General features: G+C 60.5%; 1 long non-coding RNA gene across 4 annotated transcripts; it reads right to left on the minus strand.

Annotated features, from left to right (window-relative positions):
• Positions 1-1,588: 1,588 nt before the first annotated feature.
• On the minus strand, positions 1,589-15,763 carry LOC135325764 (uncharacterized). 4 transcript variants are annotated; one of them, XR_010386548.1, is made up of 10 exons: positions 15,656-15,763; positions 14,100-14,227; positions 13,523-13,689; positions 13,167-13,330; positions 12,590-12,756; positions 5,725-5,852; positions 5,148-5,314; positions 4,792-4,955; positions 4,215-4,381; positions 1,589-1,698 (listed from the first exon to the last, which is right to left on the minus strand). It is a non-coding gene; the product is annotated as an uncharacterized LOC135325764 (long non-coding RNA). The 4 variants fall into 4 exon arrangements; XR_010386549.1 differs by lacking the exon at positions 1,589-1,698 and adding an exon at positions 4,063-4,080; XR_010386550.1 differs by lacking the exon at positions 1,589-1,698 and having other exon boundaries at positions 3,588-4,381; positions 5,725-5,847.
• Positions 15,764-15,883: the final 120 nt, after the last annotated feature.

Consider the following 15,883-nt stretch of genomic DNA (forward strand, 5'->3'; position numbering starts at 1 on the left):
CTCGGGAAAAGCGCTCCCGGTCCGTGAGCACCGGGCAGGGGGCACGAGCGCGGCCCCTGCGCTTACCCGTCCCCGAGAGAGCGCAGAATAGCGGCCAGCGCGGCGACCGGCAGCGCGCACGTGTGCGCCGGCTGCCCGCAACGGTCTTCGTACGCAGCGGTGGCCGCCGGCGGCTGCAGTGCTGCCTTGTCGACACGCGAGGGCAGCCGTGAGCGCGCCCCCCCTCCCGCGTGCAGTGCCGCCTTTCAGACACGCGAGGGCAGCAAGGAGCAGGGCGCAGCGCTTTCCTGCCCCCCTTGCAAAATACTCGCTAGACAAAAGTGGCTTGGGCTCCTCCCGAACGCTTACCTGGCTTCATTACTACAGCTATTAGGAACCGAAGTGCATAGCCTTCTAGAAAAGGGAACGACCGTCTTTTCAAAACTTCCCGCGACTCCCCAGAATTGTCACTGCCTTGCATCAGCAGCCAGCTTCTTCCAACCCAGCCGCAAGAAACATTTTGCCTTCCCGGCAGAACTTTCTGCTCCCCGGGGGTTCCAAAGGAAACCCGTCACTCACTACTGTCTGTCAAAACGTACCGGAAGCCCTCAAATACAGGACAAGACGCCTTCTCTAAGGAAGCTGACTACTAGGTCTGCTTCACGGCAGCTTCTCCCCAGTATCAGGGCCCACTCAATAAACAAAATAGGACGAGAAATGTCTTAATCTGCTCCAAGTGCTTTCGTATAAGAGAACAACATCAAAACGAGGTATTACTGCATTTAGCCTCCACTACACGTGCTACCCCAGCGCCACGGACTTGCTTTAAAGCATCAGTGACGTACGCGGTCTGGCAGTAATTAATATTCACAGAATGAATACGCACTCGATCGAGTACAGGTGTTCATAAAAAGCTTTGCCAGTGCGTCGCTAGGTAACAAACCTAGACAAGCAGCTATTTGCCCTGATCCTTCGGCTTACATTTCTTCTGCCGGATGTAGTCAAACGTACCTGCATGCAGTGGCCTTGCGAGGCAGTGACACGGTGTCCGTGGGGTGGCTGTTCCAGGGTCTCTCGGGCTGTTCCAGGGTCCTCGGACAGCAACGGTGCTGGTCGACTTTCCCTTGCGCTGCACAGCAGGACAGCTCCGCACCGTGCCCTCCCAGCACCGCCACTCCTCCCAGCAGCTGCCTAACCGGCCCCAATCCTGAGCAAAGCTACGACCCCCAGGAGCCCGCAGCACCCCTCCTACTCTTCCCGCCCTCCCCATTTCCAAGAGGGACAGCCCCAGCCCCCGGGGACAACCCTGCCTGGTCACGCTGCTGTCCGAAAAGCGGATTCGTTGCCCGCTGTGCACTAAGCCAATAATGACACGCTCAGGAGAGACATTTGCTTATTTATTTCAGAGTTGTGCAAGCCTGGCTGCTCGGTGTTTTCCCCACAAATCAAGCGCAACTTCCCCCCCCCCCCCGCCCCGGCTTTCCAAGTAGCATTTATACAAGTTGCAAGGTTTGCAACTTTCCCTCTTACACCGGTTGGTTAGTGATTTACATACAATTCTAATATTGCTTACACACCATTTTAAAACTACGCATGCTCAGGGGAGGGGTCTTCACCCGGGCACAGGTCTTTCTGACCTATGGGCGTGATTTTCTTGTATTATAATGAGGACAGTTCAGTTCGGGGATACCTCGAATTCCTTTGCTAAATCGGCAACGTCTACATAGAAAACAAAACATTTTGATTTACTATTTCTTTAAGGCTTTAGCACTTCTAGCATGGCCTTGATTAAAGAATTATTTCCTCCCAGGAAATGGGGGGGGGGGGGGGGGGGGTTCCTCCTCATCTGCCTAGTTTAAACAGCAGGAACACTCTTTCTGAGCTTCCAAGGTTGTCTTGCAACACCATCGGAGATGGAAAACACTTCCTGCCCTGTACCGGGGAAAAACAGGGGCATTCCACTGTCCCCCGTGACCTGTGGGGACTCAGGCGTGAGTGACACACGTCCAGTAAGGAACAGACCCAGCGGGCACTACAGCTCCTGGCCTGCCACGCGGCCACCCGCTGGGAACCCCGCTGGCAGGGACCTGCCGCCGCCGCCCCCCCCGCGGGGCCACCTCGAGAGGCGCAGCATGGTCACCCAGTAGCCCCGCCTGAGAAGACTACACCTCCCAGCATACCGTGCACGCGAAAAGGGCGGCCCGGAAGCCCAGTGCCGGAAGACTACTGCTCCCGGCATGCCATGCCAAGCAACATGGCCGCCCGGAAGCCCAGTGCCGGAAGACTACCGCTCCCAGCATGCCGCGCTCAGAACAAACATGCCCCACCGGAAGCCCAGTGCCGGAAGACTACTGCTCCCGGCATGCCGCGCCGAAAGCTACGGCTCCCCGCAGTCCCGCACCCCAACTCCCGCCCCCCACCCGCAGCGCTGGGGCACCTTTGACCCTCGGCACATTCCGTTCCTTTCCGTCCCGCCCCCCTTCCCCTTCCCCCCTGTCCCCCCGGAAACGGCCGCAGAGCCCCGAGCGCGGCCCCGCCGGCCCCACCACCGGCCCGGGGCTCCCCCGACACCCCCGCGACCGGCCCCGCCTCAGCTCCGACACTGCCCCCGCCCCTCCACGACCCTCCTCCCCCCGCTCCCCGACACGCTCCCGAGCTGACACAGGAGACACCACCCCCCCCCCCCCCCCGCGCTCCTCCGACCGCGCAGTAAACCGCACCACAGCCCCGGCGCACCCCCTTCCTCCCCCCGCCTCCGTGGCCCCGGGACGCTCCCAGCCGCCGGGACCCCCGGCACATGCGGGACCCGCAGCCTGCAGTGCGCCTCCCCCGGCCTCGCTCACCTCCTCCGCGGGGCAGCCGCCGGGCTGGGCCCGAAGGGCCGTGCTCCGTGGCAGCTCCGCTGCCCAGCTCCTGCCCCAGCGCCAGCTCCCCCCAACTGCAGCCCCAGCCCCCAAATGTGGGCCTGCCCTTGCCATCAGCCCCACCTGGGGCCTGTCCTGCCACCCAGCTCCCCCTGGCATTCATCCCAGCCCCAGGGCCCGCAGCTGTGGGCCTGCAGGAACTGGGCAGGGGGCCTGGCCATCAGCCCCTTCAGGGACAGCTGGGGCTGCCAGGGCAGCAGAGGCACTCCCACTCTCCTGACAGCAGCTTGCTGAGAGCTGAAGGGAGAGCCCTGCCTGGGATGTAGAGTGCGGAAAGGGGAGTATGCGGAGCACAAGAGAACAAATCGAGAGCTCTGGGTGCAACACAAGTCAAGAAAAAAAAAAAAAAAAAAAAAGAACAACGATAGAGCAAACAGAGTGACTCGGGGGGCACCAAAAGGAGGGCCCTGGGGCACACCCAGAAGCACCCAGAAAACTCCAGGACAGGAGAAAAAGCTAAACAGAGACCTCTGCGGCGTGCCGCAAAACACACACGGGGCCACGGGGCGCACCGAAAGGCACGCAGAGGGCTCGGGGGCAACCCAGAATGTGAACTGAGGGGTCCTGAGGGCATCAGAGGGCAAGTGCAGGGCTCTGGGGCAGACCAAAATACAGAGGAAGGGCCTTGGCGCACACCAGAGGGGTCACCAGGCACGCCGCAGGGCTCAACGCGGCTGACAGGATGGCGCCTGCAGGCTGCCCCAGGCACACGAGCGACACTGCGGAGTGCCAAAAGCAAATCCGGGAGCGGTTCGGGGACCTCACGCAGCCCTGGAGGGGCTCTGGCAGCCCTCGCGATGAGGGGAAACACCCCCAAGAGCCCCGAGGGTCCAGGCAACGCAAGGGAAATTCCCCGCAGCTCTGGGAACAGCACCGGGCACCCTGGCAAGCGCAGGCACTCCCAAGTACATGGGACTCGGGGACCAGCTCCCAGCCCCGGACACAATGCGTAACCTCCTGCCTCAGGCATCGTGTTCAGGCAAACCGCCCTGGAGCTCGGCACCAGCGTGCCTCCCCTTACCTACGATATCCAAAGAGTCACCGCCGCACCAGCGTCTGTCCGTACGTCCGTCCGTCGGGGAAGGGTCAGCTCCTGCCCCTGCCCTCGACATGGCAGGTGTCCGAGTAGCCTCCCCCCAGTGCTTTTTCCTTCAGGGCTAGGATTCAGCTCGGAGAGCTGAGAGGAAAATGCCTGATCCCGCCTGCCTGCACTTCTGCCCCAACCCAGGCCAGAGCCCCTCAGGTTACTTAGTCCTCAGCGCTGCCTCGGGGAGGCCAAAATAACTGCTAACGGTCATTAGCCATACTTACCCTAGTTACCCGTGCCAGAACGCCTCCTCCTGTAGCAGTTCCTGGTGATATCGAGGGGCCGCTGCATTCTGGCTTCCTTGTTTCATCCCCTCCCTTCGGTATTAACCGCAAGCAAACGCTCGTCCGTCTCTTCTCCTCGTCAGCATTTGCTGTCCTTGGTTCCACCTCTGTAAGGAAGCGATAAACTCGCGTTTTACTTCCAGTGAAACGCTTAGGTTTATGCATGATCTTTTTCTCTTTACCCTGTTTTCTTTTCCCCCCTTTTTTTTCTTTTTTTCTTCTTCTTTTCCTTAAGGGAAAGGTCTTAATACGGCACTTTGCACCATACGTTGCAGGGTAAACGGTCTGGAAACGTTACACACAGCAATTAGGGCTAGGTTATTAGGCAGGCGGGCACGTCGCCTAATACCTTCCTAACGCCATCTTCCACGAAACCTTATTTTTATTCCGCTTCAGTGTTATTGTTACTGTTCGCAAACCCTCGTATGCATGCGCTTAACCGACAACTCTCTCGGTCTTTAACTACGTGGAGGAACGACAGCCCTCGATTTGCCTGTCTCCCTTTCAGACCTATTACCTTTTTGAGACTGCTCCTAGCTTCCTCTTACTCTTGCATGCTGGCCTCACAGGCGACGACCAAAACGAACAACTGCATCGCTAGGTCTAGCCCCCTCTCTTCAAGATGTGCCCCTTTGCGGCTTACGTTTCTTGGTCTCTTCAACTTCAGCCGTGGCAATTAATCTAAAAAAGTAAGTATGACATCTATTCCTTTCCGTAGCTGCGTGTACGATAACAAAACAAAAGAGAAACAGCCAAAGCAAAGCTAAGGCAGATACAGGGAACAGCAGCCACAGGGCAGGAACGGGTTACTCAGTCCTCAGCGCTGCCTCGGGGAGGCCAAAATAACTGCTAATGGTCATTAGCCATACTTACCCTAGTTACCCGTGCCAGAACGCCTCCTCCTGTAGCAGTTCCTGGTGATATCGAGGGGCCGCTGCATTCTGGCTTCCTTGTTTCATCCCGTCCCTTCGGTATTAACCGCAAGCAAATGCTCGTCCGTCTCTTCTCCTCGTCAGCATTTGCTGTCCTTGGTTCCACCTCTGTAAGGAAGCGATAAACTCGCGTTTTACTTCCAGTGAAACGCTTAGGTTTATGCATGATCTTTTTCTCTTTACCCTGTTTTCTTTTCCCCCCTTTTTTTTCTTTTTTTCTTCTTCTTTTCCTTAAGGAAAAGGTCTTAATACGGCACTTTGCACCATACGTTGCAGGGTAAACGGTCTGGAAACGTTACACACAGCAATTAGGGCTAGGTTATTAGGCAGGCGGGCACGTCGCCTAATACCTTCCTAACGCCATCTTCCACGAAACCTTATTTTTATTCCGCTTCAGTGTTATTGTTACTGTTCGCAAACCCTCGTATGCATGCGCTTAACCGACAACTCTCTCGGTCTTTAACTACGTGGAGGAATGACAGCCCTCGATTTGCCTGTCTCCCTTTCAGACCTATTACCTTTTTGAGACTGCTCCTAGCTTCCTCTTACTCTTGCATGCTGGCCTCACAGGCGACGACCAAAATGAACCACCGGATCCCCAGCTCTTGCTGCTTCTCTTCGAGATGTCCCCCTTCGGTGGGCTACCCTGCCAAACAAACCAAAAAGACTGCCGAGGCCGCGAGGGTACCAGATTTTCAGACCGCTTCTCCGAGGCTTTCGGGGTGACTGACGTCACCGCTTCGCTTCACGTTACTCACAGCTACCTTCGTCTATTACTTAGGGCTAAACCTGTTTCTGTTTGCAGAGGGGCTTGTTGCTTGTTTAAACTTGACATATAGTCCATAACCTGCTCTGCATGCTCCCTAGTCCCTTCTGCTTTTGCAACACTTGTGGTAATTCAAGGCGGTAATTAAGAGTCCCCATTGTCCCATAGGCTGGAGCGAGACATTGCTGCTGCTCTGAGGAGGTGCCTAAAAGCCACGCTGTTTTCGCTAGCATCACTGGGGCTTCCCAGAGCCCATCGGTGTTCTCTTTGGCTCTTCCCGAGCCTTTTAGGTTTTTTAGGCTATTCCTTAGCCCTCCATTTTAGGGCAATGTTCTCCTTAAGCACTGCGCACAGCACGATTATCCCAGATCAGCCACATCGTGCACACACAGAGGCTTCTGAGAGGCGGCTCAGAAGAAAAGAGAGAAAAGTCTCTTTGTCATCCGCACATTCACCCATCAACACTCTTCACCAGGAAGTGCTGTAACTTCCTGTTTCTCTAAAGCGGGACTGAGTCGAGGCGGAGACGCACATCGCACCCCATCTTTGTTAGAACGCCTCACTGCTGCGGGCACTGGGTCTGGCAGCAGTTTGAGGAATGTTTGGGGCCTTGCACAGAGTGCAGGGGAAGGTCTGGAGTCAGTGACAACATTGCGGCAGGGCTCGGAGGCATTTTGGGGCCTGTGGGGGTGTTGGGGCAGGATTTGTGGGTGGTTTAATGGCTCTGGGGGGGCTGGTTGCAGGAAGGGTGGGACTCTGCGGGGCCCTCAGGGCAGGGGTGCCATCCCAGATGCGTAGTGAGCACACAGGGGTGCCCTACGTGGCTCTCAGCTCGGCGGGAGCAGCCACCGGTCTCCCACCCCACCAGACAGGGGAGCGGGGCGGGGGGGGGGGGAGGAGAGGAGGTGGAGGGATCTATGAGCTCGCAGAGAACGCCAGAGGAGGCAGCAGGGAACTCCCCAAGGACCCCGCGTCCCAGACGAGAGGAGGCATCAGGCTGCCGTGCCGCTGCTAGAGACATCCAGACCCCCGCGCAGACACCCCCCACACACTCCTCCAGGCTGCGTCCGCAGGGGCGAGCGCACGCCCCGGCCCGCGCTGGGGAGGAACCGGGGCCCTACAGGCGACACACGCAAAAGGGAGAGTCAGAGCCGCGCTCCGGCAGACCCGGCGCCGCGCACACCCGGCGCGGCGCGGCCCCCGGCCCGACTCCCCCCCCCGCCCCGCCGCCTCCACGCAGCGACGGCCCCGGCTGGCAGGACACAGCCCGACACCCGCGGCCACCCGAAGGCACACGCTCGCCTCACCTCGCCTCACCGCGGCCCCCACATGCTCGACTCCAGCCTGCCTCTGCCCTCGCCCGCCGCCGTCCAGCCAAAACACCCGCCCTGCTCGCCGCCATCTTGCCCGCCGCCGCACCGCGCGTGCGCCGGCCGCCCAGGGCTCGCGCCGCCGCACCGCGCGTGCGCCGGCCGCCCAGGGCTCGCGCCGCCGCACCGCGCGTGCGCCGGCCGCCCAGGGCTCGCGCCGCCGCACCGCGCGTGCGCCGGCCCAGGACCGCGCGAGAGGGGCGGGGGGAGCGCGCGAGAGGGGCGGGGGGAGCGGAGCGCGAGGGGCGGGGGGAGCGGAGCGCGAGGGGCGGGGGGAGCGCAGCGCGAGGGGCGGGGGGAGCGCAGCGCGAGGGGCGGGGGGAGCGCAGCGCGAGGGGCGGGGGGAGCGCAGCGCGAGGGGCGGGGGGAGCGCAGCGCGAGGGGCGGGGGGAGCGGAGCGCGAGGGGCGGGGGGAGCGGAGCGCGAGGGGCGGGGGGAGCGGAGCGCGAGGGGCGGGGGGAGCGGAGCGCGAGGGGCGGGGGGAGCGGAGCGCGAGGGGCGGGGGGAGCGGAGCGCGAGGGGCGGGGGGAGCGCGCGAGAGGGGCGGGGGGAGCGGAGCGCGAGGGGCGGGGGGAGCGGAGCGCGAGGGGCGGGGGGAGCGGAGCGCGAGGGGCGGGGGGAGCGCAGCGCGAGGGGCGGGGGGAGCGCAGCGCGAGGGGCGGGGGGAGCGCAGCGCGAGGGGCGGGGGGAGCGCAGCGCGAGGGGCGGGGGGAGCGCAGCGCGAGGGGCGGGGGGAGCGCAGCGCGAGGGGCGGGGGGAGCGCAGCGCGAGGCAGCCCAGACCCGCAATGGCCCCACCCTCGCGTGGTCGCAGCGCCGCGCTGCAGCCGGCCGGCTCCCGCGCGCCAACCGCAGCCCGCCGCGCCACCCCGGCGCTCAGGCCGAGCAGCGAGCGCCCCGAGGCTGCTCTGCCCGCGCCCGAGAGAGCGGCGGGCATCAGCGAGCAGGCGCTGGGGCTGCCCCGGGGAGAGAGCGCCGCGGAGCAGCTCCGAGACGGCACTGCCCGTCCCCGCGCCCCCAGGAAGCACCGAGAAGGAAAAGCCCTCTCGGGAAAAGCGCTCCCGGTCCGTGAGCACCGGGCAGGGGGCACGAGCGCGGCCCCTGCGCTTACCCGTCCCCGAGAGAGCGCAGAATAGCGGCCAGCGCGGCGACCGGCAGCGCGCACGTGTGCGCCGGCTGCCCGCAACGGTCTTCGTACGCAGCGGTGGCCGCCGGCGGCTGCAGTGCTGCCTTGTCGACACGCGAGGGCAGCCGTGAGCGCGCCCCCCCTCCCGCGTGCAGTGCCGCCTTTCAGACACGCGAGGGCAGCAAGGAGCAGGGCGCAGCGCTTTCCTGCCCCCCTTGCAAAATACTCGCTAGACAAAAGTGGCTTGGGCTCCTCCCGAACGCTTACCTGGCTTCATTACTACAGCTATTAGGAACCGAAGTGCATAGCCTTCTAGAAAAGGGAACGACCGTCTTTTCAAAACTTCCCGCGACTCCCCAGAATTGTCACTGCCTTGCATCAGCAGCCAGCTTCTTCCAACCCAGCCGCAAGAAACATTTTGCCTTCCCGGCAGAACTTTCTGCTCCCCGGGGGTTCCAAAGGAAACCCGTCACTCACTACTGTCTGTCAAAACGTACCGGAAGCCCTCAAATACAGGACAAGACGCCTTCTCTAAGGAAGCTGACTACTAGGTCTGCTTCACGGCAGCTTCTCCCCAGTATCAGGGCCCACTCAATAAACAAAATAGGACGAGAAATGTCTTAATCTGCTCCAAGTGCTTTCGTATAAGAGAACAACATCAAAACGAGGTATTACTGCATTTAGCCTCCACTACACGTGCTACCCCAGCGCCACGGACTTGCTTTAAAGCATCAGTGACGTACGCGGTCTGGCAGTAATTAATATTCACAGAATGAATACGCACTCGATCGAGTACAGGTGTTCATAAAAAGCTTTGCCAGTGCGTCGCTAGGTAACAAACCTAGACAAGCAGCTATTTGCCCTGATCCTTCGGCTTACATTTCTTCTGCCGGATGTAGTCAAACGTACCTGCATGCAGTGGCCTTGCGAGGCAGTGACACGGTGTCCGTGGGGTGGCTGTTCCAGGGTCTCTCGGGCTGTTCCAGGGTCCTCGGACAGCAACGGTGCTGGTCGACTTTCCCTTGCGCTGCACAGCAGGACAGCTCCGCACCGTGCCCTCCCAGCACCGCCACTCCTCCCAGCAGCTGCCTAACCGGCCCCAATCCTGAGCAAAGCTACGACCCCCAGGAGCCCGCAGCACCCCTCCTACTCTTCCCGCCCTCCCCATTTCCAAGAGGGACAGCCCCAGCCCCCGGGGACAACCCTGCCTGGTCACGCTGCTGTCCGAAAAGCGGATTCGTTGCCCGCTGTGCACTAAGCCAATAATGACACGCTCAGGAGAGACATTTGCTTATTTATTTCAGAGTTGTGCAAGCCTGGCTGCTCGGTGTTTTCCCCACAAATCAAGCGCAACTTCCCCCCCCCGCCCCGGCTTTCCAAGTAGCATTTATACAAGTTGCAAGGTTTGCAACTTTCCCTCTTACACCGGTTGGTTAGTGATTTACATACAATTCTAATATTGCTTACACACCATTTTAAAACTACGCATGCTCAGGGGAGGGGTCTTCACCCGGGCACAGGTCTTTCTGACCTATGGGCGTGATTTTCTTGTATTATAATGAGGACAGTTCAGTTCGGGGATACCTCGAATTCCTTTGCTAAATCGGCAACGTCTACATAGAAAACAAAACATTTTGATTTACTATTTCTTTAAGGCTTTAGCACTTCTAGCATGGCCTTGATTAAAGAATTATTTCCTCCCAGGAAATGGGGGGGGGGGGGGGGGTTCCTCCTCATCTGCCTAGTTTAAACAGCAGGAACACTCTTTCTGAGCTTCCAAGGTTGTCTTGCAACACCATCGGAGATGGAAAACACTTCCTGCCCTGTACCGGGGAAAAACAGGGGCATTCCACTGTCCCCCGTGACCTGTGGGGACTCAGGCGTGAGTGACACACGTCCAGTAAGGAACAGACCCAGCGGGCACTACAGCTCCTGGCCTGCCACGCGGCCACCCGCTGGGAACCCCGCTGGCAGGGACCTGCCGCCGCCGCCCCCCCCGCGGGGCCACCTCGAGAGGCGCAGCATGGTCACCCAGTAGCCCCGCCTGAGAAGACTACACCTCCCAGCATACCGTGCACGCGAAAAGGGCGGCCCGGAAGCCCAGTGCCGGAAGACTACTGCTCCCGGCATGCCATGCCAAGCAACATGGCCGCCCGGAAGCCCAGTGCCGGAAGACTACCGCTCCCAGCATGCCGCGCTCAGAACAAACATGCCCCACCGGAAGCCCAGTGCCGGAAGACTACTGCTCCCGGCATGCCGCGCCGAAAGCTACGGCTCCCCGCAGTCCCGCACCCCAACTCCCGCCCCCCACCCGCAGCGCTGGGGCACCTTTGACCCTCGGCACATTCCGTTCCTTTCCGTCCCGCCCCCCTTCCCCTTCCCCCCTGTCCCCCCGGAAACGGCCGCAGAGCCCCGAGCGCGGCCCCGCCGGCCCCACCACCGGCCCGGGGCTCCCCCGACACCCCCGCGACCGGCCCCGCCTCAGCTCCGACACTGCCCCCGCCCCTCCACGACCCTCCTCCCCCCGCTCCCCGACACGCTCCCGAGCTGACACAGGAGACACCCCCCCCCCCCCCGCGCTCCTCCGACCGCGCAGTAAACCGCACCACAGCCCCGGCGCACCCCCTTCCTCCCCCCGCCTCCGTGGCCCCGGGACGCTCCCAGCCGCCGGGACCCCCGGCACATGCGGGACCCGCAGCCTGCAGTGCGCCTCCCCCGGCCTCGCTCACCTCCTCCGCGGGGCGGCCGCCGGGCTGGGCCCGAAGGGCCGTGCTCCGTGGCAGCTCCGCTGCCCAGCTCCTGCCCCAGCGCCAGCTCCCCCCAACTGCAGCCCCAGCCCCCAAATGTGGGCCTGCCCTTGCCATCAGCCCCACCTGGGGCCTGTCCTGCCACCCAGCTCCCCCTGGCATTCATCCCAGCCCCAGGGCCCGCAGCTGTGGGCCTGCAGGAACTGGGCAGGGGGCCTGGCCATCAGCCCCTTCAGGGACAGCTGGGGCTGCCAGGGCAGCAGAGGCACTCCCACTCTCCTGACAGCAGCTTGCTGAGAGCTGAAGGGAGAGCCCTGCCTGGGATGTAGAGTGCGGAAAGGGGAGTATGCGGAGCACAAGAGAACAAATCGAGAGCTCTGGGTGCAACACAAGTCAAGAAAAAAAAAAAAAAAAAAAAAAGAACAACGATAGAGCAAACAGAGTGACTCGGGGGGCACCAAAAGGAGGGCCCTGGGGCACACCCAGAAGCACCCAGAAAACTCCAGGACAGGAGAAAAAGCTAAACAGAGACCTCTGCGGCGTGCCGCAAAACACACACGGGGCCACGGGGCGCACCGAAAGGCACGCAGAGGGCTCGGGGGCAACCCAGAATGTGAACTGAGGGGTCCTGAGGGCATCAGAGGGCAAGTGCAGGGCTCTGGGGCAGACCAAAATACAGAGGAAGGGCCTTGGCGCACACCAGAGGGGTCACCAGGCACGCCGCAGGGCTCAACGCGGCTGACAGGATGGCGCCTGCAGGCTGCCCCAGGCACACGAGCGACACTGCGGAGTGCCAAAAGCAAATCCGGGAGCGGTTCGGGGACCTCACGCAGCCCTGGAGGGGCTCTGGCAGCCCTCGCGATGAGGGGAAACACCCCCAAGAGCCCCGAGGGTCCAGGCAACGCAAGGGAAATTCCCCGCAGCTCTGGGAACAGCACCGGGCACCCTGGCAAGCGCAGGCACTCCCAAGTACATGGGACTCGGGGACCAGCTCCCAGCCCCGGACACAATGCGTAACCTCCTGCCTCAGGCATCGTGTTCAGGCAAACCGCCCTGGAGCTCGGCACCAGCGTGCCTCCCCTTACCTACGATATCCAAAGAGTCACCGCCGCACCAGCGTCTGTCCGTACGTCCGTCCGTCGGGGAAGGGTCAGCTCCTGCCCCTGCCCTCGACATGGCAGGTGTCCGAGTAGCCTCCCCCCAGTGCTTTTTCCTTCAGGGCTAGGATTCAGCTCGGAGAGCTGAGAGGAAAATGCCTGATCCCGCCTGCCTGCACTTCTGCCCCAACCCAGGCCAGAGCCCCTCAGGTTACTTAGTCCTCAGCGCTGCCTCGGGGAGGCCAAAATAACTGCTAACGGTCATTAGCCATACTTACCCTAGTTACCCGTGCCAGAACGCCTCCTCCTGTAGCAGTTCCTGGTGATATCGAGGGGCCGCTGCATTCTGGCTTCCTTGTTTCATCCCCTCCCTTCGGTATTAACCGCAAGCAAACGCTCGTCCGTCTCTTCTCCTCGTCAGCATTTGCTGTCCTTGGTTCCACCTCTGTAAGGAAGCGATAAACTCGCGTTTTACTTCCAGTGAAACGCTTAGGTTTATGCATGATCTTTTTCTCTTTACCCTGTTTTCTTTTCCCCCCTTTTTTTTCTTTTTTTCTTCTTCTTTTCCTTAAGGGAAAGGTCTTAATACGGCACTTTGCACCATACGTTGCAGGGTAAACGGTCTGGAAACGTTACACACAGCAATTAGGGCTAGGTTATTAGGCAGGCGGGCACGTCGCCTAATACCTTCCTAACGCCATCTTCCACGAAACCTTATTTTTATTCCGCTTCAGTGTTATTGTTACTGTTCGCAAACCCTCGTATGCATGCGCTTAACCGACAACTCTCTCGGTCTTTAACTACGTGGAGGAACGACAGCCCTCGATTTGCCTGTCTCCCTTTCAGACCTATTACCTTTTTGAGACTGCTCCTAGCTTCCTCTTACTCTTGCATGCTGGCCTCACAGGCGACGACCAAAACGAACAACTGCATCGCTAGGTCTAGCCCCCTCTCTTCAAGATGTGCCCCTTTGCGGCTTACGTTTCTTGGTCTCTTCAACTTCAGCCGTGGCAATTAATCTAAAAAAGTAAGTATGACATCTATTCCTTTCCGTAGCTGCGTGTACGATAACAAAACAAAAGAGAAACAGCCAAAGCAAAGCTAAGGCAGATACAGGGAACAGCAGCCACAGGGCAGGAACGGGTTACTCAGTCCTCAGCGCTGCCTCGGGGAGGCCAAAATAACTGCTAATGGTCATTAGCCATACTTACCCTAGTTACCCGTGCCAGAACGCCTCCTCCTGTAGCAGTTCCTGGTGATATCGAGGGGCCGCTGCATTCTGGCTTCCTTGTTTCATCCCGTCCCTTCGGTATTAACCGCAAGCAAATGCTCGTCCGTCTCTTCTCCTCGTCAGCATTTGCTGTCCTTGGTTCCACCTCTGTAAGGAAGCGATAAACTCGCGTTTTACTTCCAGTGAAACGCTTAGGTTTATGCATGATCTTTTTCTCTTTACCCTGTTTTCTTTTCCCCCCTTTTTTTTCTTTTTTTCTTCTTCTTTTCCTTAAGGAAAAGGTCTTAATACGGCACTTTGCACCATACGTTGCAGGGTAAACGGTCTGGAAACGTTACACACAGCAATTAGGGCTAGGTTATTAGGCAGGCGGGCACGTCGCCTAATACCTTCCTAACGCCATCTTCCACGAAACCTTATTTTTATTCCGCTTCAGTGTTATTGTTACTGTTCGCAAACCCTCGTATGCATGCGCTTAACCGACAACTCTCTCGGTCTTTAACTACGTGGAGGAATGACAGCCCTCGATTTGCCTGTCTCCCTTTCAGACCTATTACCTTTTTGAGACTGCTCCTAGCTTCCTCTTACTCTTGCATGCTGGCCTCACAGGCGACGACCAAAATGAACCACCGGATCCCCAGCTCTTGCTGCTTCTCTTCGAGATGTCCCCCTTCGGTGGGCTACCCTGCCAAACAAACCAAAAAGACTGCCGAGGCCGCGAGGGTACCAGATTTTCAGACCGCTTCTCCGAGGCTTTCGGGGTGACTGACGTCACCGCTTCGCTTCACGTTACTCACAGCTACCTTCGTCTATTACTTAGGGCTAAACCTGTTTCTGTTTGCAGAGGGGCTTGTTGCTTGTTTAAACTTGACATATAGTCCATAACCTGCTCTGCATGCTCCCTAGTCCCTTCTGCTTTTGCAACACTTGTGGTAATTCAAGGCGGTAATTAAGAGTCCCCATTGTCCCATAGGCTGGAGCGAGACATTGCTGCTGCTCTGAGGAGGTGCCTAAAAGCCACGCTGTTTTCGCTAGCATCACTGGGGCTTCCCAGAGCCCATCGGTGTTCTCTTTGGCTCTTCCCGAGCCTTTTAGGTTTTTTAGGCTATTCCTTAGCCCTCCATTTTAGGGCAATGTTCTCCTTAAGCACTGCGCACAGCACGATTATCCCAGATCAGCCACATCGTGCACACACAGAGGCTTCTGAGAGGCGGCTCAGAAGAAAAGAGAGAAAAGTCTCTTTGTCATCCGCACATTCACCCATCAACACTCTTCACCAGGAAGTGCTGTAACTTCCTGTTTCTCTAAAGCGGGACTGAGTCGAGGCGGAGACGCACATCGCACCCCATCTTTGTTAGAACGCCTCACTGCTGCGGGCACTGGGTCTGGCAGCAGTTTGAGGAATGTTTGGGGCCTTGCACAGAGTGCAGGGGAAGGTCTGGAGTCAGTGACAACATTGCGGCAGGGCTCGGAGGCATTTTGGGGCCTGTGGGGGTGTTGGGGCAGGATTTGTGGGTGGTTTAATGGCTCTGGGGGGGCTGGTTGCAGGAAGGGTGGGACTCTGCGGGGCCCTCAGGGCAGGGGTGCCATCCCAGATGCGTAGTGAGCACACAGGGGTGCCCTACGTGGCTCTCAGCTCGGCGGGAGCAGCCACCGGTCTCCCACCCCACCAGACAGGGGAGCGGGGCGGGGGGGGGGGGGAGGAGAGGAGGTGGAGGGATCTATGAGCTCGCAGAGAACGCCAGAGGAGGCAGCAGGGAACTCCCCAAGGACCCCGCGTCCCAGACGAGAGGAGGCATCAGGCTGCCGTGCCGCTGCTAGAGACATCCAGACCCCCGCGCAGACACCCCCCACACACTCCTCCAGGCTGCGTCCGCAGGGGCGAGCGCACGCCCCGGCCCGCGCTGGGGAGGAACCGGGGCCCTACAGGCGACACACGCAAAAGGGAGAGTCAGAGCCGCGCTCCGGCAGACCCGGCGCCGCGCACACCCGGCGCGGCGCGGCCCCCGGCCCGACTCCCCCCCCCGCCCCGCCGCCTCCACGCAGCGACGGCCCCGGCTGGCAGGACACAGCCCGACACCCGCGGCCACCCGAAGGCACACGCTCGCCTCACCTCGCCTCACCGCGGCCCCCACATGCTCGACTCCAGCCTGCCTCTGCCCTCGCCCGCCGCCGTCCAGCCAAAACACCCGCCCTGCTCGCCGCCATCTTGCCCGCCGCCGCACCGCGCGTGCGCCGGCCGCCCAGGGCTCGCGCCGCCGCACCGCGCGTGCGCCGGCCGCCCAGGGCTCGCGCCGCCGCACCGCGCGTGCGCCGGCCGCCCAGGGCTCGCGCCGCCGCA

This window comes from Dromaius novaehollandiae, unplaced genomic scaffold (genome assembly GCF_036370855.1).
Source record: "Dromaius novaehollandiae isolate bDroNov1 unplaced genomic scaffold, bDroNov1.hap1 HAP1_SCAFFOLD_263, whole genome shotgun sequence".
NCBI lineage: Eukaryota > Metazoa > Chordata > Aves > Casuariiformes > Dromaiidae > Dromaius > Dromaius novaehollandiae.